Source organism: Carassius gibelio, chromosome B18, assembly GCF_023724105.1.
Source record: "Carassius gibelio isolate Cgi1373 ecotype wild population from Czech Republic chromosome B18, carGib1.2-hapl.c, whole genome shotgun sequence".
NCBI classification, from domain to species: domain Eukaryota; kingdom Metazoa; phylum Chordata; class Actinopteri; order Cypriniformes; family Cyprinidae; genus Carassius; species Carassius gibelio.
Genome location: NC_068413.1, coordinates 8,560,479 through 8,585,973, shown reverse-complemented (window position 1 = coordinate 8,585,973; position 25,495 = coordinate 8,560,479). Strand labels below are relative to the sequence as shown.

At 39.7% G+C, this 25,495-nt stretch overlaps 1 protein-coding gene across 5 annotated transcripts in view; it reads right to left on the bottom strand.

Moving 5' to 3' along the window:
• Nucleotides 1–25,495, bottom strand: part of znf423 (zinc finger protein 423) — a 149,679-nt gene that overhangs the window by 40,446 nt on the left and 83,738 nt on the right. The window lies entirely within an intron of this gene.

Genomic DNA, 25,495 nt, shown 5'->3' with positions numbered 1-25,495 from the left:
TCAGAGAGGAGCAGAAGTCCCCCATCCTTGACTGAGCTTGAGAGCGTTACCGTCTGGGTCTGTCTCCATTAGTAAGAACAGATTCCTAGTCTGGTTCCATCTAATTACGCTGCACCTCACTACAAATGTTAAACTCTGTGGGGCCTTTTAGCAAGTGAGCATGCCACTCAAGGTTCGATGGGAAACAGAAGCAACTCAAGTCCGCAGAAACAAGACCTGAGATACAACACAGGTGCAAGGAGCACCTGCAACCCACGCCATCCATCAAAGCCAAACACCTGCCTTTAGCAAACACTTCTTCTCCCGACTAACCCTTTTTTTCCCCTGCCCTATCATCCCCCTTCCACCTCAGGAGCTCTACAGCCCAGCTGGATCGAGTCTTTCTCCACAAATCAAAAGAATGGCTTGTGTACAGTCCATGTTGTCAGGTGTTTGATTGGTCTTGCCTTCCCAGCAGGCAGTGCGCCGGGAGTCTTCGGGGTGGGGCGGGGCCACAGCATCGACCCAGCCAACCCGGCTCAGCCAGTCTCGACACTCCTGACCCCATCTCACCCAGGACCTGCTGAAAGCCCCGTTTTGCCAATTCGAAAGTGAGCAAAAATGCACAAAATGCACGCATACCAATGACTTTTATATTGATGAAAGATGCGAAAGAGTTACATAAACACGACAACACCAGCACAGACCAATAAAAAAGACATGCAGACATAAAAAACACCCACAAATCTAAAACAAAGGAACCCATATCCCTAGGGTGGGCTGAGCTGTCGGTGTTGAAATGCAGTGTGGACTGGACTAAGGGGAGCGAGGACATGTTTGTGCGAGGGAGTGTGTGTGTTTTGTTGTGTATCCTGAACAACTGTCATTGTTCAGTTCTTGTTGGTGAGGGCGTCTGCGTGACAAAGCCTCCCAAGTTGGCTTTACCACAGAGACCCACTGACTTCAGCCTTCTCAGCAAACCCGAGCCCTCCTGTGACTTTGCTTGTGTGTGTATGTGTGTGTGAGAATCCGACATTCCAGCAAACCAACTAAATATGTCAGAACATTGAGAGGAGTGTCAAATCGTTCTTTTTCCCTTCTGTAATCCTCACTTATATGTGTGTGTGTGTGTGTGTGTGTGACAGACTGTGAGCGTGTGTTTTCACTTCAGACCTGGCTGCAGCTGTGTGCAGACTCCCTTCCACTCGACAGAGGGGAAAAAAGCCTGCTTATCAGCTTATGTTAACAGTGTAGCATTTGAATTCAAAATATTGAACTACTGCTATAGTGAAACAAACACTGACGGCACTCCTGCTGCTGTAATGTGCTCTGTGACCTTAAAGACGGATCTGGGCCCATGTCAGAGAAAACAGATCTGCTTTAAAGCAGCTCACAAGTTTTAAAAAAAACCTCTCAAAGACTTCTCAAAGGAATTCTCTGATCATCTTTTATTTGAAAATGTCTAGATGGTAACTCTTATGCTGATTGCACACGGTAAGATTGCATGCTGTAATGGTGTTTACTGTATTATATACAGTATTTGTTATGAATAATCATATGTTTTGGTTTGTGATCTGAATTCAATCCATTTTCAGAAAAAAAGGGAAATAATCAAATGAGATGATACTAATATTGCTTATATGTATGAAAATAAGCATTATTGCATGTAAACATAACAATATATATATATTGAATATTTTTTTTTTATTATTATTATTTTTTTTACAGGAAATTATAATAAATGTAATTTAAAAAAAATACATTTCAGTTTTAATATGTACAAGTTTAGACCTAGTGCAATCAGCAATATCATTAAATATTTTAATTATATATTTATATATTTTACAATGTCATTTATTCCTGTATTAGTAAACCTGAATTATCATTATCCTTCAGAAATCATTTTAATATGCTGATTTGGTGTACATAATAAATATTTCATAATGTTGAAAAACGTTTGTTGTGCTGCTTAGTTGCAATACTTAAATTGTAATATGTTGTTGTTGTCGATTCTTTGATAAAAAGAAAGAGAACTGAATTGAATTGACAGTAAAATAGTATCAAGGTATCAATGTCTTCCAAAATATAAAATTGAACCATACTGACCACAAACATTTGACAGCATAGCATTATCATTTTCAAGACATAAATTTGCTAATTTTATGATATAGGATTTTGTACTGCATGTGAACTAACCCTTAGGTGGTGGTTAGGATAAATCTTGTGAGCGTTTGGCAGCATGAAGGTTACCATCTCAAACTCTTCTGATCTTTGACGACTTAGACACACAACCTCAGTAAACATTTGCTGGTAGACCATCTCTCTAGCCTGCAGCTCCACTCCATTAATGTCCGTGCCGCTGTGATGGTGGGGTGTGTGGGTGAACGGTGGGGCTGCTGGGTCGTAGCTCCTGGAGTTGGGTGAGAAAGTATGTGGAGGGTGACAGCTGCGTGGGCCCCTCCCCGCCTGCACCCGCTGGGGGTTCTGCTGTACTTCACTCTGCGGACGGGAGCCTCTTTTAATCTACCAGCGGGGCTCCACAGCTGCTGTAAGCTAGCCCAAAAACGTCTGCCTGTCTAAAAACCCACGCTCCCCCATTCTCTGTAACCCTTCCACAACTGAGCCTTCCTCTCTTATCTTCTCCTCTCTCTTACTCCCTCTCCTTCACTCCTGATTCACACTGTCAGTCGATGTAGGGTGATCCAACCACACTAGAGGAGATGAAAAACAAGAACTTCCTCTCTTGCACAACTATCAAGTACAGAAAGATGCACTAGAAGCCCTCATTATAAACTTTGCCAAAGAGAGACCTTGCTACATTTACGTTCATAAATATGATTACTGCCATACTAGGTTTTTTCATCTTAATTTGTCTAGTTTAATAAATGCTATTTTTCTAAATGCTATTTTCTTAAATTAGTGACTATATTCATTTAATTTAGCCTGCACTAAATTATTTTTAATTTACAAAAATTAAAAGTGTAGATTAAACAAAATTACATTTTGTTTGATTTTATCCTACTGTAAAATGTATTTTACATTTTGTATTTTAAATATTTCATATTTAATTCAAATTAATCATCTGTTCACACAATTTGCACTACACATTGTACTTTAAATGACACTCCTCTATTTTATTGAAAGCACAAATGTATCGTTTTTGTCATGCCATTTATGCCCACTACACTGAAACTGACAGAGGTACAGTAGAGTGAAGCATAAGGTTGAGTTTAAGTTACACTCTTTTTTCTTGGATGTTCTCTTCCTGTCTTATCAGCGAGTGAAGAGAGCCAAAGATCTGCAGAGGACTCCAGCCGCACTCCCCTATTAACATTCCAGGTCAAATCTCCCACCAACAAGGGCAAGAGCACGAGAGAGACAGAGGAAAAGTCTGTGGAAGAAAAGGAGGAAAGAAAGAGAACGCGAGCAAGAGCGAGCCAACAAATTTCACCTGTTGTGCCCCCCCTAAATGAAAATGGCAGCGTTGGGCACTTCATGCAGGCAGTTGGGTTTCATACCAATCATGTTAAAGGGACAGTTCATCAAAAATGAAATGATGTCCTCATTTACTCACCATCATGTCGTTTCAAAGACTGTATGACTTATTCTTTTGTGGAACACAAAACAAGTTATTTTGAAGAATACTTTGGCTGAATAATGGAAGACAATGGAGTCCAATAAAACACTGGATCCTAGTGACTCTTATTGTATGGACAAAAAACATAAACATAAAAAATTTAAAAATACGTATTTTTGTGTTCCACAGAAGAAACCCAAATGTGAAGTAACAGACCACAGCATAACTCCACCCACATTGAGATCTCATAGGTTAAAAATTCTTCTCATAGCTACATATTAAACGTCAATTATCGTCACTGCATGTGAAGTTGTTGCATCACATATCAGGAAATGACTCCATCATGCCCAAATGTACACAATGTTGACATTGAACATACTCGATCATTTCCTCTCTACACACACAAACACGCACACGGGGGGGACATGTTTTCATGTCTCCTTTGCAAACCCTCCTGCCACATCTTTCCCAGCCTCAAACTCAATTAGTAAATTAGTTCCACACGACTGGGCAATAAACAGCGATCAGGGAGCTGATAAACACACACTCCACACCCCATTAAGAATCACCTCCACTCTGGAAACACACCTCTCCTGATTCACCCAAACCACACACACACACCTAACTCTCCCAGGCATCGCCAACCACTGTGCACTGTCTGCCTTCGCCTCGCTTTGCACTCGAAGCTAGCGACGTTACACGGGACAGAAACCAATTACTCTCCACAGACCAAGACAGGAAGAGAGTAAGATGAAAGGATAAGACATTAGTCCATCGACACCTCTCTGTGTCACACATTAAATCCATATCGCAAATGAAGCGGTATGGCCGAAGCGGATGCCGTCACTGCCGCTAATAGGCAGACCGCAGGCAGTCCGAGGGCGCAGGGGGTTGTCACTGAGGTACAACCCTCTGATGGAAGGAGCGAGAGAGGGAGGGGAGTCGACAGAAACGGCGGGAGATGCAAACAGGAGGAAACTTTTAAATTATGCGCTGTGAAAAATGCGTTCGACAGAACATCAAGTGCCATCACATCCTACTTCTGCTCGCACACATGTGGAGATAAGTCCCTCGCCCGCGAGAACGCACATGCACTCTCGTACCCACGGCCTGTGTAAACGAACAGCCGTGCACACACAAACGTGATGCGTAAACGCACAAACAAACGCTCTGGCGTGCACGTACGCGTGTGTGCATGTGTGTATTTTGACAGGGTTCAGAGAATAGAACAGTTTGCGATAACAGTGGTTAAAGCACTTAAGCTGCTGTAATTAGAGTGTGACTGAAGATCCGCATTTATCAGCCATTTCAAAGAACAGCATGAGCGGGATCAACAGCAGAGACGAAACAGCCCTGCTCCCAACCAGGCTTTTATACTTCTGCAGACACACTCATGCGGTATGGCAATCTATCCAGAACGACAAGCTCTAAACTCACGTCCTCTATCGGACGGTCGTCAGGAGTCATGGGCAGGGAAGGATAGACCTCTTGGCCCAAGGCGGAGAGCTCAGAGCCAGGGCACGGGGTGAGATATGGACCTGCGTATCGCTCCAATCCGTCAGCCAGCGAGACGGCAGGCTCTGGGCTTAACGCGGCGAGCCAGGCTGTACCCAAAGGCCTGCTCTCATGTTGGATTCCAGCCTGCTTTCTCTACTGGTAAAAGTACTCAGTCACTTCTAACTACACATTCTTTGTCTTCCTCAGCAAGAAGGGAGAACATGATCCTTGACATCCTATTACAAGAAGGAGGAGGAGGAGGAGGAGGAGGAAAAAGTCAGTTATGGGAGAGGGATAAGGTCAAAAGGATCTAAAGTGGCTGGTTCCCTCTAAAACTCACAATTTTGTTAAACGAAATAAAAAGAAATGGATAGCCTGAATGCACTGTAAGTCGCGTTGGATAAAAGTGTCAGCTAAATGCATAAATGTTAATTAAAATGTATAAAGTAGCTCTAATGCTTATATATAAAAACTATGCATGGGTAAGTGAGGATATGTAGAGTAGTCATGAAATAATAAAAAAAAAAATAAAAACCTCAAATACAATGTTATAAAATACACACACACACTTTTTTTAAGCTGATTGAACGTGCATATGAGCTTACACTTAAGAAAAAAAAATAAAAAATAATAATAATAATATGAAAAATAAATAAAATCCAGGAAAAAATATGAAGAATATTTTGTTAAAAAAAGACTGAATGAATGAATAAATGTAAATAATAATGTAAAAGTTCATCAATAATAAAAAATATATAGCAATGTAGTGCATTACAGCAAGGCAGGCTGGAGGACAGACATAAACAGTCTTTCACTAACACCAAAGAATGAAAAAAAAGTAGAATCAGAGGAGGCCAGGATATAACATTACGTGAAAGCAAAAAGGACTGTTTATGCTGATATGCCAATACACTACAGCGCATAAAGGAAGTGACCTGGGGTCACAAAGACACTAGACTGTGCCTCAGAATTTACCTGTGTAAACTGTCGCCATGGCTACAGGACGCAGCATGCAGTGTGTGTGTGTGTGTGTGTGTGCGTGTGTGTGTGTGGATCGCTGACAGGTGGAGTGGGTGAATGTGGCAGGGCTCTTGGATGTGAAGGGCTCTCACTCCTCATCCCCTCAACTCCTGTCTTCCCCTCTCTTCCTCTTTCCACTCGCCTCGCCGGAGTCATTACCGTCTAATTAAGTGCATGGCTTGTAACACAAGCAAGGCATTAAACTGAAACATTTCGCCCTTGTAAACGATGAGAATGATTATCATGCTAATTCAGCCGCTCTGCCGAGGAAATGGGGCGGCAGGCACCGTATCTGCTTCTGCTCGTCTCACAAAGCTCTCACTGCTTTGATTCATTCCATCACATTTTTTCCCCATATTGTTTGTGCTCTTTGTAGCTTCACCCTCCGCTAATGAAGAACTAAAGAGTGCCTTTTCAGAAGAATGTTTTCGTTTGCATATATTTGTAGACTTTGAGGAAGGGAGATGTCAGAACATGAGAACGGAGGAGCTTTTAACAAGACAGGTGTTCTGAAACAACCTAGAACATATTTACTTCAATGCAAAGAAACATCCGAACACTTAAAATCGGAGGTTTAATTAACAGGTTTGTTGTCTAGTGGTAGTTTAACGAGCTTCCTATGACGCATAGTGCAAAACTGAAAATGAACAACAGCAACACACACACACACACAGACAGACACAAAAACAGAATATTTCATTGTGGGTCTGAGCTACATATCCAACACTGAAAAAATATATATGTAATCAGCAAAATGTGGCACCAGGTAATATAAAAATTCAGATAAACATTGAAATTATCACTTGTCAATATTATGAAACACTTACTTAAGACGTATAAGAGATCGTTAGCCTTTAGTACCATAATGTGGCTGAATTCAAGAGTTTTAGTCTTCAGCAGAGTGTGTGCATGAGCAGACAGACAAGTGCTAAAACTCAATGAACATTTTTTTCATTTTTTTAATCTAATTTCTTTATATTCCAGTAAAACTGTTTTGATCCAAAATATATATTTTTATATATTTTATAAAAATATTTTTGTGTAGCACCATTTTTTTTTTACTTTTATTCAGAAAGGATGTATTAAATTTATCAAAAGTCACAGTAAAGAATTAACAATATTACAAAAATGTTCTAATTCATTGAAATGTTGTTCTTAATATATTAATAACATTATTGTCTTTTGTAAATAAAAAAATGCAGCCTTTGTGAGCATATAAGTATTAGATTTATTTTTTTAATCAATCTTTTCTTTTAAATGGTAATGCATGTGTGTAAAGAGCTTCCAGTTCTTTTTTAAGTTCATGTATGGCTTCAGTAGAATGTGTAGCAGTGGTCACATTGATGTGCTCACTCAGGAAGGATAACATGTATATATTTTTTTAATTGCCATTCAAAATCAAAATAAACAATAATTTAAATATATAATTAAAAATAAACTCAAAATTTAAAAAAGCGAGTCTGACTCAAAGAGACAAACTGAGTTCCAACAAGTTCTACCCAGAATTCCTTCTGCCCTGTCACCTCCTCCATCTCCAGGCACACCCTCACACAGAACCCCTGCTGCTGTAATTAAAGGTGTCCTTGACAGTGATATAGGTCCATTTTCACACCCCTGGACCCAAGACTTTTTTTTTCTTTTTATCATTTTCTCCCTTTTTTAACAAACCAACCTTCCACATCAGCAGCTCAGTGAGACCACAGGCACACACACACACGCGCACACACTCACACCCACTGGGGTGTGTGATGTAAGGTGTAGCTGAGACCTCCTCTTTCTCTCCGCTCTGACTTGATGGAGGTGCTAAAGTCTTGATGAGTCTGTGGGGACCTCACACAGAGTCGGAGAATCAAACACGCTGCGATATTTGCATACTTTTATTCGTAACTGTGGGTATGTACGTGTGGGTGTGAGAGAGGAAAAGGAAAGAAAGGAAGACAAAGGGTAACTTGCACGGCCTATGTAGTAACAGCAGCACTTTGCTTTGATTTTTGCCATTATATTTCGACCCCTCACTTTGCAGATGTCTATTTCCTCTTTGTAAACAGTTCCTCACTACAGTACGTCACAAATACTATTTTGTGCAACAAAACAACATTGCTAAAGTGACACACAAAAGGATCAACTGTTTAAAGAGTGTTAAAGCCCTCACACAAGACTCACGTCAGCGTTTGCTAATGTTCTACTGAGGGACATGTCAAGATAATAGCGTTAGTTCTGTTATTGAAACTATGCTAGGCAAGTAGTCTTTTTTCCTTTCCTTAGCTACATTTTTCACATTGGCTTACCTTTGGTGTCGGATTATAAATTGTACAAAATCACTTTATTTTTCTTAATCATGAAAACAGATCAGAATACACTTTTTGTGATTTTATTCAACCTTTGGTTGATATGCTAATCGCTTAGTTTACTAGCTCAGCATAATGCTAACAGTTTGCGAAAAGCGTTTTTGATTAGCTAAAACAAGATATCACGATAATATGCGGCAGTTTGATCAGGTGTGCAGGAAGATGAGATCTTGCATGACTTCAGAAATGTTTGTTTAACTTTCTAGAATTTAATATAATGTGATACATTTTCAAAAAACAGGTGTCTGATGGAAAAACAAAACAAAAAGTAAGTGATATAGATTTAGATAAACACAAAGCCAAGCTGAGCAACATTTTTATATATTTATTTTTTTATATTCTTTGTATGATGTATCAAAGGAAACATCAGGACTTCTATGCTACTTTTTAGTGTGCATTTTCAGTTTTACCATGTCGTTTTTTTCTTGCTACAGTACCTAGCAAACTTGTAAAACAGTCTGTGGCATCGAAGCCCCAACACAAAGAGACTTACTTCGTGAGAGTGTGTCTGTGTTTGCCCATACATGAACCCATAGCACAGTTGGACTGCTCTTTCAGTGTTTGGAACCACAGTTTCTGCCAGCAATGACTGTGCACCCCTAACCTACTTGGACCAACAATCGCAAGCGACTGAAACTAATTCCACCAGCCGATGTCGTGTGGTATTAAATGATGATTCCAAAAAGACTCTCTATGTGTTATATAGATGACCAGCCAGAGACTAGGTTGTTTTTACAAGGGTTAATAAGCTTTGTACACGCACGTACTTGTGTGGATCAATGCTGTCTGGGTCGAGGCTGGATAAGGGATTGTGGCAGACTAGAGCAGGCCTCGGGGCACAAACCCCACACCTTTAATCTGCCCCTCCAGCTCTTATCTATATACACCCAGAAAAGAGCAGAACCACGTCGTTAATACGCACACACATATGTGTCAAGACAACATCTTCTAAAAGTTAGCACTTCTAACTCTCTTTCAGTCTTCAAAACACACACACACACATTTAAATAGATACAAACTGTAATATGATTACTTCGCTACAGGGAAGGACACATTATGTGGAATTGAAAATGAAGAAAATATGAGATGAAGGCAGAAAATCTCCCGTAATTCTTCTAACTCTCTGCCTGTCATCCGATGTCTACCGAAAAACCTCAAGTCACAATGACATCCTCAGGGTGGTTTACTCCCTTTCCACAAATCTGTGTCCATCCCTGCCGGCTTCATCTTTACAACCTTCACATTCTGGTGAGACTGACTTTTTCACTGTTTTTATGTTGGGAGCTCCCAAAAATGTGTTTGTGTAAAGTTAATAAATGGTAAGTTAACAACTTTTTCAAAATTTGCCAAAATTATTTTGATACGTTGCTTTGACCTAACAAAATTAAAGTAGTTATATACTATGAAAGATAATCTAGAGACTTTTTTCCTTCTTTTTTTTTTTTACCAGTAATTATTCATACAGTGGTAACACTCCATAAATAACTTTCAATAATATATCATTAACAAACATTAATAATCATTAATTTATATATATACATACATACACACACACACACACACACACACACACAGAACACACACACACACAAATCTAGAAATATGAGATAATGTACTTGTTAATGTTAACTAATGAACTTATTAAACTACCAAATGGTTAGCAGGTCATTAATTAATGTAAACCTAAATGCTTACAAATGTTATTAAACATTCAATTCATATGATCATGCTTTTAAAATAAAATCTTCAAATGATTTTGACAGATGTTTACAATGATTAAAAGCTTCATTAATAAATCATTAACAAACATGATATAATGCTTAACTGATCATTAGTGTATGTTTACACATGTCATTCAACTTTCAATGCTTTTTAAAAATCTACAAAAGATTTGAACAGAAATTACACAATCATTTCAAGTTTATTTGTTAATGTACTGTTGAATGCTTAGAAGTGTTATTTAACTTCAGTTCACATTAGCTAATGCTTATTTTTTTATTTAAACAACATTTACAAATGTTGTAAAAATATAGCTTAATGGTTTAAGCACTCATAATCATTAACTCATAATCACAGTTTGTAAAGGTCATATATTTGGTCTGTGTTGTGTAGACTTCTACTATTTGGACAGCTTAAATCTTTATTAATTATTTAAATATTTTATTATATATTAACTTTTTTTTTATTTTCATTTAATGGCACTGGACTTTTATCTATTGTAACAACATTTGTGTAAAGTGTGGTCAGTTAAGTTTAGCTAAATGCTTGACGTAAACGGATTGAATCATGTTCCCATATAGTATTAAAATTGACCCCTATACACTGTTGACCACTTACCCAACCCTTTAACCGACCCATACACCAAACCTGAGCCTAACCTTACCTGTATCACACCTCAATAGAAGCACAGCTGAAACTTCTGAGCTGTGAAACACTGCAGATGCTGCTTGGATTTATTTAATGAATAAAAATAAAAACAAACCATTTCGTTAGTGTTTTAACATTTCCTTGCACAAGTCAGGTCATTTTTACCATCATTTATTTATAACTCGGTGTAGTTTGGAGCCCCCCTTTTTTAAATCAACAGTTATAGCACAGGTATCAGATTAATTACTGCAGGAGCGCTTTTAACATCTGCTTCAGTGTCATGTCTAGCGGGGCGAGCGTGTTCTCCGGCCTCGGCGGAGGTGTGAAGGGTGCGAGTTAAAATAAGAACAGTGGCGTCTGGGAAGGCGGCTGACTGGGAGCCACAAAGACACGTCAAACGCTCTGTTTCCTTAGAAACACCGCCACACTAGAGAAATGCAGTGTGTGTGTGTGTCGATGATTGAGTGTGTGATGGTATGGGCGGGATGTTAGCGTGCTGTAAACACCGCAGGAGGCGGTTTTGTGTTTGAGAATGTGTGTGATATGCGACTAATTGCATTGTAGTAAGCATTGTCGAAGAACTTACTAGATTACCAATGCCGTGCTCTCAGGGTAGATTACAGAGGCTTGTGTATGTTTGTGCTTCGGTGGGAGTGTGTGTGCATACTAAGAAGAGATAGTGAACATAATGCTAAATACCAGTTAATACCGCAAAACAACACCAATAACGAACTCCCCACGAAGGATTGCGGTCGCCCGTCTATTTTTAAATCAGGTAACGCCGCAAACTAGTTCACAAAATGCGGGAATCTGATTCAGGATTTTGTGCTGTGACTATTAAGTGAGTTCGCCCTCCCAAAAACAAACTTGTAAGAGCATACTTTGCTAATGATGGAAGCGCAAATGCATCCAAACTCTTCTGGATGTCCCTAAAGGTATCTGCGGCTCCTCCACAGAGTGGGCGGGCGCGAGCCGTGGCCCCGCTCGCTCTGCCGGTCAGTGCCGCTGGTTGCGAGTACAGTGTTGAGAGCTGCAGGTAGCTAAAGGAGAGGAGAGGAGGGAAGGCGTAGGCTTCATGCTTTATGTTTTCAGTAATTAAAACAGCATTAGGCTATTTATTTTCTCTCCCCGTGCGTAGCTGATTGGGCATGAGGGAAATGTGGGACTCGCAAAGCCGAGAAAAGAGCACAATTACACGCCATCAGCAGACAACATTAACTCACTAATAGGAACATGGCAATAAAAGTTTATTATTATGGTGTAGCGATGATTGCCTGGTTTAAGCTAACATTTATAATACTTAGCGATGATTAGGAGGCGAGGGCGGGTGAGGGGGGAAGGGTCACGAAAGATAACGGAAGATGGAGCGGGAACCTTTTCCTCCTGCTTTCTCCTCGGCGGGGATAAGGCTGAGGGTCTGTTCTTGAGAGGATAGCACTCATTAGTCAGCCTTCCAGACCTCCATTATCATCTTCTTCGCTAATGTTCTCTACCACTTATTCAAGATGGCTCACCTCCACACGGATCCCACGCTATTGGCTGCGGCTATAATGAGCGAGAGATGTGGTCGGATTGGAGTAAGTGTGTTTAAAATGAGTTTGCTCTTCGAGCGCCCTTTCCCCGGAGAGGCGGCGGCAAGATGCGTAACGCCTATGGATATTTTGATCCTCTTCTTATGGAGGACCCTCATAGACCCTGCTCACCCCATAAACGCATTCATACTGCTGAGTCTAGGCAAATACTACCCAGCAGCACCTGGCATGGCGAGCGATTAATATATGCAAAGCTACTTAAAAAGAGAAGTGGGGCTGCTGGAGGAAAACTAAAAATATGATGATGAGAAAAGCATGAGGAAGAGAGGGGAAGATTTGTGTCAACGAGGAAGAGAAAGGGACAGGCTTGAGAACACAGGGAATGAGGTAAGCGCTTGGTATAAGCTATGGAAAGCTAAGTGTGGTGGGCTCAGTTGCAAAAAAACCTAGTGAACTGCCTTGTTGTCTTAGAAAGCAACTGCCTATTTAGACAACTGAAATGAAACCTCATAAGTGACTGGAAATGTTCTTCATAGGCAACAACAATAGTTTACTGCTAGCATACCGCTAAGCTAAAAACGTAATACTCTTAAACATATCCATCCATCTATTAAAAGTTTCAGACATTCTGGACCAAAACTGAAAAAAAAATTGCTATAGGATATTAAAAAAAAAAGTCAAATCTTCCAAATGACTGCATTCAAAAATGTAAAATAAATATCAAATAATAAATATTGAATACTTAAAAGTTAAAATTGCTATTTCATATCCTGTTCGCAACGATTCAAATTCGGGAACACAATTGGGAATTCAAAAAGCTTTCTTAAGTCAATTCATAAATGTTATTTGAGCTAAAACATCCCCATTTAAATGAATTAAAATTCATCCTTTTTTAACATTTAACTTTTCAGTGTTGAAGGTTTATTTATATTCAGTATTTCTCTCATTTCTCTTTGGTCTGTAGTCCATCTTGTTTTTTTTTTACTTAAGTTGTCGCAGTACATTCTGGGATTACTTTCTCTGCAAATGCAATGTTGCCTTAGAAATTAGCCAAAATTATGTATCTTAGAATGCAGCATAATTACGCTGTCTACATTTTGGAACAGACTTCATGGCTATAATGCTTTAAAATTCTGCCTACGGAGGCAGCTCACTAGGTTTTGGAATGGAGCTGTAGAGTATGAGAGAGATAGGGCGGCTTTTCCTTCTTTGCTATTCTCTCCACGTCAGGGGGATAAATTATTCAGAGCCCAGGGAGACTCTGGCCTCATCGTGTAATGAGAAGGACACGCATTGATACCAAATATTGCTGTTGGGAAACTATCGATTGGAGAGCTATTTGTCCAGAGTTTGGTCTGGAAGCGAAAGCTGTCAGCGGCTTTTAATATGACTGACACTTGCGTAGAAGCCCAGCTCACAGTTCGCCCTTCTCCCTCCCCATCTATCCATCCATCCATTCCTCCATCTTCATCCATCTCTACCATTCCCTCACGACCCTCCAGTATAAAGGGGATTTACTGACAGAGGAAGGAGGGGGCTGAGGTGTGAGTGAGACAAAATGTGCACAGTATGGAGAGCAAGAAACACTGTCAATAAGGTTCCAGCAGCACAATTAAAGCCTGCAGGAAATGCAGCGAGTCAGCAGTGTTTACCCTCTGACCTCTGACCCCACATCCAAAGGTCAGCAAAGAGTGAAAACATGCCTGTCTTGTTCCCAACACTGAGATCTAGTTCAAAATAGTTCGTCTGGTGCATTAAAGTGAGACAAGAGTATCACATAGCTTTCATGCTTAACTTCCCCTCTGTCCTTGGGCGAACACTGGACTCTAACAGCGCTAGAAGATCTGGCCCAGGAGGGGAGAGGATGCTTGCTTTGGCCTGGAACTGAGAAGTTCTGGCTTTCCTTTGGGGTGGAGGGTACGCAGAGGAGGCTTGTGGTTCCTCCAAGGTGGTCTGATGTCCCGGTCGAGTTTCGAATGGAAAATCTGAAGCTCTCTTCCTCACGCGGATGACTCAGTGTTTACATGAAACTTCAGGCTGACACGAGTGCAAAACATGAGTAAATATATAAAAAGAACACAATGCAATGGCAAACTGTGCACAAATATGTTTAAAGTGACTAGTTATTGATCTTCTATTAAAGAGGTACAGAAAACTGTACTTAAAAAATATGTGTCTTTCCAAGTTTTGGAGTTCTATGGGAGAGCAGCATGTAGTAGCGGCACGGTGATGCAACAATCAGCCCCACATCACATGCACTGGCATGTGTGAAGCGCTAACGGCCATCTACGACAGCGTAGTCAGTGGCCTGAAAGAACAGCGGACAGTAATAACCCTCCTCTTTCCCTCTTTCGCACACACACACACAGACCTACAATTACAACATCAATGTGTGGCAGAGATAAAAAGAAGCCAAAACATCATTACAATTAGAGTCTCCAGACTCTTCAGAGAGCAGAGAGAAAAGGAGAGAAGGTGAAAGTGATGTAAGAAGAGAAATGAGAGAGAAAAGAGGGACTTAATGAGAGGGAGAAAACCTACAACAACAAATCCTCTGATTCTAAGATAGCACTTTGGCTCAATACTCAAATCAGGTCATTACAGTCTTAGTCTGGTTCACTTCACAGCTTATTCTGGCCAATAACCGTACACCCAGTGTTTCTGCCTGACATGTAAGATGACTACAGTTTCTCTTTATCTCCAATAGATTAAACAACAATAACAGATCAAGTACAATATATATTTATATACAGTTATAGATCTACTGTTGTAAAGTTTAGGGTTGGTTTTTGAAAGAAGTCTCTTATGCTCACCAAGGCTGCATTTATTTGTTTAAAAAAGGGAGAAATATTATGAAACATTATTAAAAAGAAAAAAGAAAACTGTTTTCTATATGATTATATTTTAAGATGTAATTTATTTCTGTGATGTCATTAATCCAGTCTTCAGTGTCACATGATGATTTGGTGCTCATGAATTTCTTATTATCAATGTTGAAAAATGGTTGTACTTTTTATACTGTTGTGGAAGTCATGATACATTTTTAAGGATAATTTGATAAATAGAAGCCATAAAAAACATCAGAATTTATGTGATATAGAAATATTTGGTAACTTTGTAAAATTCTAAAATAATCAATGCGTCATGCTGAAGAGAAGTATTAATTTATATCCAAAAAAAGAAAGAAAAGAAAGAATACACTGTCCATGTGAATGGTTGTACAAAACACAAAATAACATTTCGTTTTTGTAAAATAAAAATAATAAGAGTATTACAGCTTAATTTTGATCTTTAATTTTTTTTTTTTTTATTGTGTGGCTACTTAATTTCCAAACATACTGGTAAAAACCTGACTTGACTGATAGAAGTAACATTACAAATCAGGCAATCTGATTCAAGCAACACAGAAGTGCACTGTGGATGATCCATTGACAAGGCAGAGCTACTACTAAAATGAGAAAGGCAGATAAGATTTAGTCTTAAAATGGTGTTAAAGCAAAAACTAATAGCAGAAATCAAACCAAATTTTGTGATACTTCCTGAAGCTCCTCAAATCTACCTGAATATAAATTTAAACATGCATTTATGGCTTAACTGACTTTTATTCAAACACTGACATATGTGCTTGATTTTAATACTTTAGCCTACAAGCAAACTCTCACCCAAGGCAAATAAGTCTCAGAGAAATGCGTACATAGATAGGCGCCTTTAAAAGAGGCCAATGTCTCATTATGAGTGTGCATTTGAAGTGCGCCTGTCTTTGACAGTATATAAGTGTGTGTCATTGCGGCATGTGTGTGTTGTAAGTGGGGGAATCTAGGCCCTGTTAAACCCGGCCTTCCTCAGGGACTGCTCAGCTGGTGAAGGGGGCTGGGGGGTTGGCACAGGGGTCTATAGCTCTAAGAAGTCAAATTACCTCTGAGCCCGACTCATCAGCTCCTTGCACACCCACACGCCACACACTCATTAATGGCGTACTCACCAGAATATTAGCACAGACAGGACTCGCAAACATGCACGTGAACGGCACCAAAGTAACACTCGCACTGCAAGCCATGGACATAAAACTCTCGTAGCAACTATCCACGCTTCGCTACACACACGCGCGCATACACAACACGCAAACACACAAAGGGACGCGTGCAAATGTCTTCAAATAAACGTAACACATTCTCTCACACACACATATACACACACAGGGGCATTCTTGCGGGTCTCTAATGAAGCCCCAGTTGTGACGGCATGGAGGCGTCTGAGGCTCCGGCGGGATAATTATGCCGCTCCCTCGCAGCTGAGTTTGGCAGATGTAGGGGAGGGGTGTGAGCGGTGCCGAGCACAGAATAACGAGCGCGGGGGAGCGGAGGTGGGATTCGGCACGGACCCCGCCATCCGCCATTAGCAGCTTGGCACCGTCACAAATGAGTGTTTTTCACCAGAGCACCGGGAAGGGCTGCGAAATTCCAACAAATTCTAAGCTCATGCGCTGTCGCAACACCCAGAGAGGACGAGAGAGAGAGAGAGAGAGAAACACAAACAAAATAAGGTTTGAAACGGGAGGAGGGGGGGGGGGGGGGGGTTCACGCCGCCATGACCGGATTTGTCACCTCTCTCAGCGCAGGGAGCGCAGAGCGTGGCACCCTGGGAAATTACCAAATCAGAATGCATTGATTTTCTTCAGGGAGGAGGCAAAAACATTCCTGAAAAACTGACATGGTTGAGAATTAAGGAGGAGATTGTATCAGACCTTTGTATTATTGAGAGCAGAGAGTGGTAGACTTTTGTTTTGTGAGGATGCCGAATAAAAGCGCTCTATTGTATGCCTCTGGAACGCAGGGACCATGTGCGCGTCGGGTCGACTATTACATCCTGCTTTTCTCTCTCTCGTACCTCCTCGACTTCCATTTGTCTCTCTTTGTCCTCTTGTACTGTAATTACCATAGTGTCGCCAAGGTAGGACCGCGAGCTTCACTCCAAAGAATAACTTAAAGTAATTGTATAACTGTGTGTGTATGTGTGCGACGGAGCTATCATAAGTGTGAAGAAGTCCCACAGCAGTGGACGGAAAATAATCTCCAAATGTTGTGCTTTCTGCCAGCTTTCTCTCCCACACATTTCTAGTCCTGAACGTTCCTTTTTCCCAGGTTTGGTCAGCTGAGTCATCCGCCGCAGGGAGGTTGACCTTGCAGGCCGGTGTCACAGGAAACCAAGCCGCAGTGATCGCTGCCTTGACTGCGACTTCACCCCATATCTGACGATCTGCGGTGTCTGCTACAGCTGTAGCGTTTAACACTCGCCGTTTCTTTCACTAGCTAAAAACAGCTGTTTTTGTTTCACAGCTCTTTTAGTAGACACAAACTCTGTTTCAAAACCTAGTGAGCTGCCTCCATGCCTAACTTTTCGGGGGGTTGTTGAACATTATATTAGTATAAACATATTCCAAAGTGTTACACTAAGCTACCAGACAATAAAAATGATACATAGCACACCATTTCTATCTATGCTTTTCAGTAACAAATTACATTTAAATATTCTAAAGTAAATGTTTCTCTTGGCTCATCCGCCATCTTTGGTTAATTTTTTCCAATGAGCTTTATGGAATGTATTATGGTATTGCATCCTCTGCAAAGGATTCAAATTGCCTTAGAATTAGGCCATAAAAAAAAATCTTAAGATGAACAGTTTTTAGATAAGTCTTCACGTTGGGAAAGTGCTTTAGTAGGTTTTGGAATGGACCAAATAGTTTGTCACTCGTTCATTCATTCTACTCCGTCCGTCTTCCACTCTCTGATGGTAAATGATCAATTTCAAGGTGACCCTGGCTGAATTACGGTGAGTGTTTTGTGCGTGCGGGCGGCTGCAGCCTGGACCCAGTAATTAACACCAGCGCCTAATGAAGTCCAGCTGCTCACCGTGCAGACTGAGAGGCTGCCAAAAACCAGGAGAGCCCCTGTCAGCCAGCCTCATCCTCCTCGCTCGCTCTCACTCACTTCCGAAGGTCAACCTCCCTCATCAGCACCCGGTCAGTCTATCTCTCTCTCTTTCTCCTTCCCTCTGTATCTATTCCTCCCGCAACATCTCCGTACCGAGAGGGAGGGAAAAGCACTGATCATGCATTCCTCTCATCTCATCCCTTGTTCCTTGCCAAATCTCCCCCATTTCCCCTCTGTCCCATGGATCCCTCCCCATTTCACCCGCCCGTCACATCCCTCGATCTTGATGATACCAAATAATCTTCTATACTCACTTATGATCGTAATCGCTTCATACGTTTTACATCAGAAATTGTTCAAAAATAATAATTTTTGGGTGATCCTGAATAACCAAGCCAATCACAGAATTCCTTCTATATCCCAAACTTCTAGATTACTTAAAGCAAGAAAAAAAACCTTTTCCTTTTTTTTTTTTAAACATTGAGAGAAAAGCACAAGTTAAAACTATTTATAGACAATATTAATATGTTGGCATCACAGCCTTTTTTTTTATATTTGCTAAACATTATAAATCACATATGTTTTTACAGATTAGCTAGATTGTCTTCAACTGAGCATTAAATTATGGCAAATGTCATCTAAATGTAAAATAGTAGAAATAAACATACAGTAAAATATAATAATAAATAAATAAAATATTAGATTTTGTATAATACGACATATATAATATTATTTTACATTAAATATATGTATCTAGTATTCTATCTACGTGTTGTTGTACATGTATGTTTTATTAAGTAATGTATGTATTGCATTATGTAATATACTTTTTAATCTTTAATATCTCACATGGCCACAGTAATTGTGCATCCTATGTTTAAACTTTTAAAATAAGAACAACTTTCCTCAATAAATCACATGATTTGGGGTTACAGTCTGTATTCCATACAAGCTGATAAAAGTTGCAAGTTCAAGTTTAAAACTTATGAACACTAGTTAATGAAATGAATGCTCTAAACAATCCAGATGTAACTCAAAGCGAGAAACAAACGCAGAACGCCTCTGAACGCAGAGTTATACATACAACAAAACAAGGAGACAGACAAACAGCAGAGGCATGTTAGAGGCATACCCACAGGGTAAAAGTGAAGATTTAGAGAGAATCCTAAAAGAAACCTAACAGGGGATAGGCCTATCTTAGATCTACCGTGTCCCACACCTTCTGTTTTTTTTATCTGAAAGTCACACCTCTGAGTTCCCTTCTGGATTCATCCTTCCTGCCTTCCATCTCCTCTCCCACTCTGACTCCTATTCTGGATCAAAGCTAGGATTCCTGTCATACAGGCACCTCTCACCGCTCCTCAGAGAGCGGCCTTTGAAGAGTCCGACCCCAGGTGGCCCCTTCTCCCACACACGGGCTCGAGTGCACGCACATACTGTACACTGAGGGGCCTCCACCCGTCTCTCTGGGACCTCCGCCCCCGCCCTTCCATCGAGAGTGTGCCTTCCCCTGAGTCCTGCGCATCTCACATAGAGCACTGATGAGCTATGACATCCGCTTATTCCTTCCTCCCACACACACACACAGTATTATACTGTATACTCATACTGAGCTGATGTGCAGAGACAAGATCACACCAGACAGCAGATGTTAATTTTCAGGCAGTATTTAGGGGGCTTTATTTGCAGAGTTTACCTGGCACCGCTGTATCACCTGCACCGCTCTGCTTTTCTGATGACAACTAGAGAGAACTTGGGTTCTTACAAAATCCATACCTTGTCCCCACCTTTTCTTCTGTTAAATCGCACACTCTTTGACCCCCTGCACACCTTGATTGACCTCCTTAAAGGGACAGTTTAACCAAAAATGAGACCTTGATTGACCTCCTTAAAGGGACAGTTTAACCAAAAATGAGACCTCTTCATTTGTAAATTATTTACTTAGCCTCTTGTTGTTCCAAACCTGTTTGACTTTCGGTTTCTGAGCACTTTCCTTGAGATTACTATGAATGGGGACTTTAAAGCGTCAACAAGGATGACTGAAATGCTCCAAATGACTCATGCTCCACATTTCAATTCTTCTGAAGCCTTATGACATGCTTTTTAGGAGAGAAAGACCAACATTTAAGATGAGTAGAGCCCAAAAAAGTCTGATTCATGAATGACTCATTCACTTATGATCCACTGAAAAGATCCAGTTCAAAAGCATGATTCATTCACAAATTGGACATTACTAGTTCTTTTAGGAATCATCGTTAGGAAATCTAATAATAATAATAATAATATTAGGCATAGCTCTATTCTGTTTCTCACACAAAGTTATTATAAGGCTTAAGAAGACTTTGAATATATAGTGACTGAATCATATGGAATAAAGATTCAAAAGAATATTAACAAATAAATACCTACAGAATTTCTAGATTTGGGTGAACTGTCCTTTCATCACTGCATCCTTATCACATTTCCTCCCCCTCATCACGCATCCATTGTGTAACGTCATTTGCACGTAAGTCCTCTTTGCCAGCTACGACAGATGCCACTGTCACTCGAGAAAATAAATTCAGAATACTTAACGAATTAAGTGAGGAGCAAATTGCGGTTGGCCCCCTTTCATTATGCACAGATAGGCAGGCAGCTTGTTTGTCTTTTTAACAATTACCGCACGGCACGGAGAAGGGAGGGTTGGGAGGCTGACGAGCTCCTGATATCGCCGCTCCTTCCCCTCCACGGCAGCTGGCTGAGACACACCTGGACGGATCTGGGACGGCGGGGAGGGTAAGTGGGAAACGGGGCAGCTGCACCTCTACCAGATTTACCTGACAAAGATGTACACACATGCTGCTAACATACCAGAATCATGTCAAAGATTCATTCGCATCTAGCGCTTCCGGTGTCAGTAAACCCGATCAACTATAGACACGTTCCTCCGCAGTGTTTTCTTTAAGCACACCTGCAACCCCTGCCCATGCCATTTTGCCACGTCGCCCGCAAGTGTACCTCATTTTCCATTCTGTTCCCACATCTTTTGGAGGAGGCTCCCCCTGAGCAGTTCTCTTATAGATCTCCAAACAGCTTGTAATTACCTTTAATAAACAGCATAAGAAGCAAATCAAGCGCAAACGTGGCAAAATGAGCTCTCAGGGGGATCAGACATCACTCAGCCTTGCAAACAAACATTTCGGCAAAACACTGCTGCCTCACTCCCTTTTCAACAAGACATTCTCTGTGGGGGCTATTCAAAGGAGGGAAGAGGGAAGAGATAGAGAAAGGAATTAGGAATTAAATGAAATCAGTGGTGTTTGGTCATGGAGAAAGTTAGGGGTCATGTGCTACCACAGCATGTTTGAGCTTGAATGTGAATTTGCACACAAACGTGCATACAGTTCAATAAAAATGCATGATGTATAAGTATCATACTAGTTCTTTGTTTTGTCTTTAAATTAACATAACACTATAAATTATATATTCAACGCTATAAATGAATCATAACACTGCTGAATGAAATCTTACAAAAACAACAACTCACAAATACATCTTTGCCATTTAAAACAATGTAATATCAAAATTATACATTTGAGTGTTTTATGGTAAATGCATTTAGATTTGTTTTTTTATAAAATATAAAATAGATGTTATAAATCAGCTATATATTGGTTATTAGTTAAGACAGTATCTATTTCAAATTAATGCTGTTCTTTTGAAATTCTATTTATCAAATAATCCTGAAAATATGTTTTCCATTTTAAAAAATATTAAGAACTACAACTATTAAAAATATTAACTGTTTTCAATAAAAATATAAATGGTTCTTCAGCACCAAATCAGTATATTAGAATGATTTGTCTGTGTGATTCTGAAGACTCTTCATAAATCCACATTAAAATCTTCATTACTCATTTACAATTTTAAAAAATGATATTTAATAAGATAATTTTTAAACTTATATTATAAATTAATTTAATTAATTAAATTCAATTCAATAATATCTTCACAATTTATTTGTTTATTACTGTACTTTGAATCAAATAAAATCAGCCTTGGTGAGCGTAAAATACTTTCAAAAACATTTTTAAAAATCTTACTGACCCTACACTTTTTAACAGTAGTGTATACAGGTCAAGCAATGATCTGCTCAATAAGTAAGGCATTATCTACAGTCGGATGGTTGCTGCCAACAAGGTCATCAAGACCCTGATTTAAAGCACACTAAATTAATAAACAAAACATAAAAAAATTATTTTAGATCATTTTATTACATGAGAGAAATTATACGGCAAACAGACAACATACAACTAGTATAGCTATGTAAGAAATCTGTTGCCAAGTGCTGGGCAACGTTCAATTAATTAGTTTAGCAGTCATTACACAAAAATATTTGAGTGCAGAATGACCATTCAGAAACAAGTATTCAGAACACCTGCATAGTAAAACTAAAACATATGCAGATGTGAATGTGATCAACCGTGCACGTGTGTTGCATTGATTTGGTCAAGCTAAGCTCCCTCAATATTTCTCTCTCCCTCTCTCTATTCACCTCTAGCAGCGCACCCTCATTCATCCCCCTCAAACGTTGCCCAGCTCCTATGAGGTTCCGCCTGGCTAGCTCCAGGTGGTCTATGATGTGCATGAGGGGCTGTCATCTGTTCCCATGCTCACGTACTTGCCACATGGGCTGCAGTAGAGAGCGCCACACCATTAACAAGCCATAAAAACCAACCCAACCCTTTTAAAACATCAGAACACTGAGGAATAACTGCTCTCACCAAAGCCACTCAACCTAACATCGGCTCGGCGCACACAATAGAGACATCAGGGGCTGGATAACAGAGAGTGACATGCAATGTGAAGGAATGATGATTTCTTTTGCTCTCACGACTACAGAATGGAGGGGACTGGAGTATGGCTACACACAGACACACACACACACACACACATACACAGTGTGGCCCTAGGCTAGACACTGGCTTGCTCGCATACAGGACGGCTCAGTGAAGTGAACCCTCATCCACATTATCTACATCCATTGACTCCTAAAGCTTCTTGTGTGCTGCCTCATTAAGTCTGCGCTGACACAGAGAGACCGCGCCGGGTCTCCTTTAGTAGCCAGCCTCCGTGCATGTGTGTGTCTATTTGTGTAAGTGTGTGTCTCTCTATAGTCTACAGCATGAGCTAGGCATCACCTCCAGCTAAATAAAAAGTCCGCACTTCTCTGTGGCATCGCTTTCTGTAAGAAAAATAGGCACAGGTCATGTTTACCACTACTAGACAATCCCGCAATCCTTCACTCTGCACTAAAGAATTATCTGACTTTGCTGGCGCACATAGAAAAAAATGATTTTCGACAAATAATAGCTGTGATGTGACAAGACAAAGATTCAAATATGGAATCTTTATGGAGCTGCTAGAGGTGAAAAGCGCACCCACAGTCGAGACAAGAAGACTATAATGACATCACAGAGAACACCCTGGGGTCAAATGGCAAGCATCTATGTGGCGTTGCCTTGACAACACATGTGTGACTCGTGCTCCAGGCCTCAGAATCACTGGGATGAATAACTAAGAATCAACGGTGACATTAGCGATGCTCTCTGGAGAGCAGCCACATTCAGGTGTATGTGCAGTCATGCCCCTGGCCTAGCCCCATGCACAAATAACCACTATGACAAAGTGTGTGTGGGTGTATGTGTGTGTAAACTGGCAGAGGGAATGGGGTACAGAAATCAAATGACATGATAATATAAGCAAAGTTGCGCCCTTTACGTGCCTTTTGACATCACGTTCTAAATTAAATCATATTCTACAACTGAAATGAGAGTCTCATAAACTGTTTATTCTAAAATAAATGTCTTTTGAATTTCAAGTTAGTGTCTGAATTTTAAATAATGCAACAAAAAAGACAATCACATTAAAAATATGTTTGTACAGAAGAATTTAAATAAACAGAATTGAACTTCTACCAAATGTATTCAAAGAACAAAAATTTTATGAAAATAAAGAAACAATTTTTTTTGGAATTTGGAATGCATTTTAAGAATACTGTTCCCATCAACCGGTCAATCTGCACAACGCTGTATGCTGTGTGCTCTGATGTAAACACAACCATAACAAGCACATGGGGAACACTTGAGAGACAGCTTAATGAAAGCACATTCACTCTCTGACAGCAGATGGCGCTAAACTGCAGAAAACTCCATAAATAAAGCAACTTTCTAAAACATATTTAAATAATTTTAAATAGCCATTCAGATTTGTGTATTCATTATGATGTTCATCACAGTGCCAAATACTTAAGTATTTATACTTAATTGGCTATTAATTTTCAAAAAAAAAAAATTATCTGGACTACAACATGCCCTAGATATTGTTTGAAAGTGTTTTGATTCTTTATTGTTAATTCACACTTTACATTAGGGCTTCATTAGTTAACATGATTTAATTCATTAGTTTACATAAACTGCCAGTAAAAAAAATTTCTGAGCATTCATCAATCTTAGGCATTCCAATATTTAATAACACATTGTTAAAATCGAAATTGCAACTGTGTTATTTAAAGAGCTAACGTGAACTAAAACTTGTATTTTTTTTAACAAAGATTAAAATCTTCTGTAGCCAATGTAGCTATTGCTCATTGTGAATGTTAATGGTTAACTAATGAGGTCTTAATGTAAAGTGATACATATGGGTTTTCAAATTCCTTTTGCACTTTAATCTGTGTAAAACTTTTAACTATATATTTTTCTGTATTGATTTATTGTATTTAAATGTTCAGTTATTTTTGTCATAAGAAAAAAGTTATTTAACCTGTTATACTGTATTATGACCATTTTTTATGTATTATGTTTTTAAACAAAATTTCAATATCGGGATAATACCGTATACCGTGATAAAAGCATCAGCAATTAATTGCAACAGAAAATTTGGATACCAGCATATCCCCTAATTGATCCAAATCCTATTCTATGGAACTAAACCACCATAACAAGAAAATACTTTTACTCCACTTGATATAAAACTAACAAAAACGCAAGATGTGAGGGAAGTCCACAACACATTATTATTTTAATCCCGTCACAACATAAATCCAGCTTTGCAAAAACTGTTGCCGAAGGGTGGAGGCTCCCGAGTAAAAGCCATTTCTCCTTTCACATGCTGCAAAAACGCTCCGTTTAATTCTGAGAGTATGGAAAAAGAGCATGAAAACTAAATCATGGGGACCTGAAGGAAAATGAATGACAAGTGATAAAA